The sequence below is a fragment of the Lactuca virosa genome, chromosome 5, assembly GCF_052849685.1.
Source record: "Lactuca virosa cultivar CGN04683 chromosome 5, Lactuca_virosa_CGN04683_v6, whole genome shotgun sequence".
NCBI classification, from domain to species: Eukaryota; Viridiplantae; Streptophyta; class Magnoliopsida; order Asterales; family Asteraceae; genus Lactuca; species Lactuca virosa.
The window spans coordinates 214,594,152-214,596,029 of record NC_136430.1 but is presented as its reverse complement, the minus strand read 5'-3'; the positions used below and the strand labels follow the sequence as shown (position 1 = coordinate 214,596,029).

General features: G+C 40.1%; 1 long non-coding RNA gene across 1 annotated transcript; it reads left to right on the top strand.

Annotated features, from left to right (window-relative positions):
* Nucleotides 1-357: 357 nt before the first annotated feature.
* LOC145117802 (uncharacterized) lies at nucleotides 358-1,130 on the top strand. Its single transcript, XR_013712803.1, has 2 exons — nucleotides 358-461; nucleotides 530-1,130. It is a non-coding gene; the product is annotated as an uncharacterized LOC145117802 (long non-coding RNA).
* The last annotated feature ends 748 nt before the right edge of the window (nucleotides 1,131-1,878 follow it).

The following is a 1,878-nucleotide window of genomic DNA, read 5'->3' as shown; positions in this document are numbered from 1 at the left end:
CGTCTCATCGCCAGCAGTCAATCGGCAGGGAGACCTAGCAGTCGCAGACGACCTAGGAAATACCTTCGGTTCTCTGTTTTCGGAGAAGAACAGAATGAACAAACGGAGCAGCCACGATGAGGAATTCCGATGTTGGCCATTCAGATCGCAAGGAGGGACGGAGAGGAGCACCTTCGGTGCTTGACTGGATCGAAGATGGTGAACGGAAGCAGCAACATTTGCCGATCCCTTTGGAGGGTACCACCTGATTGTCTTGTTCGGATAAAGAAGAAGTAAAATGAAAGCAGATGGGTAGATTGGTGGTGGTTGTGGGATCGTGAGGAGGGGAGAGGGGCAGCCGAATTCCGACAAGCTCCTCTTGGATTCATCTATCGTCTTCAGCAGTGGAACACGAAGAAGGGAGCAGGGGAGAGACGAAGGTGGTGACAGGGGGCTCCGGTCGTTTTGCTCGATAATCACAGGTTTCTTTCTTCTCTCTTCTTTGTTTGATTGAAATCAATGGGTTCTGGTGTGTGATTTGCTTAAGAAGGTGTTTGGGATTGATTCTTGACTGGAGCTGATGAACTCATAAGGGATGCTTGGGTGTGGTTCTCGGCAGTGATGACAGAGAGGAGTTGTGAGGGTGGTGATTGGTGGTCTCCAGGCTCCACCGGTGGTCATAGCAACAGCCACAGAGGTGATGATTGGTTATCAGAACTGGAGGAGCACAATCGGGGTTGTGAAGTCGATTGGAAGGAAGAAGAGAAACAAGAGTGTTGCTACTCTTTTGGTTTCACTGGAACAGCTCCTCCGATGGAGGACTTTGACAAACAATTAAAGAAGAAAAAGGGAGAGAGATGGATCGAAAGTTTGAGTGTGTGGAATGAAGAACGATTTCCAGCTACATTATGATTATCTTCCACAGATTTTAGATTTTGGGAAGACTTTGGTTGATTTCTTTGTACTTCCAAATCTATTAGTATCGTATGTGATTGTTTGTGTGAGGGTGAATCTTGTATAGCTTCCTTTGTGTGAGTATGTATGTTGTATAGCTCCCGATTGAAGTATTTAGATAAATTATTGAAATAGTCAATGGCTGACTTGGCTAGATATTTCTTTTTAGAATAAAACATGTGCAATTTATTTCATAAGGTAATTCCGTTTCTTGATTATCGTGTCATCGATCCCGACTCATGAAACTTTTATGAAATTTCCTGTTGATTGTCCTAGTCGTGGTGATTCCAAAAATGTAGACGGAACTCAATTCCGATATACCAAACTCTGTGAATTTACGTTTAAAGTTTGTCGCTTAATTGGTTAAGATTCGTCAGATTTACAAATTTGTTTTTGGCCGAGATTAAAAATATAATAAAATAACATGCCATGACCTGAATTTGAAAAGGTGTTCAAAAACAGTTTACGAGACTCGTAGCTATTCCAAACGAAGCAGTGCAAGTTTCTTTTTAAGAAAATCAGATAAATACTGATTTTTGAAACTTTGAAGAAGCGTAACTTTCTCATACGACCTCCGTTTTGGACGTTCTTTATATCCACGAAATCAGGACAACGTAATCTACTCAAATTTCTTATCCATAATTTTCAAATAAAATTAATGCAGAAATTTATTTTTAACGTCACAAATAGAATTTAATTTTTAGTGATTTTCGATTCAATCTTCAACGATAGACGGTTTGAGCAGTTTAGGATGTTCTGAAAATTATTTTGAACAAAAATGTCTTTACTAAACACTATAAACATAGAATTACGCACAATTGGTCATCAACACATAGCGGTTCGCGTTAGTTTTACCGTCGAACTCTGACCAATTTTTACCAATTGTTACAGTTGACAAGTTCAATGATAAGGAAGAGTTCAAGAAACTAAAACTTCGATTTCATG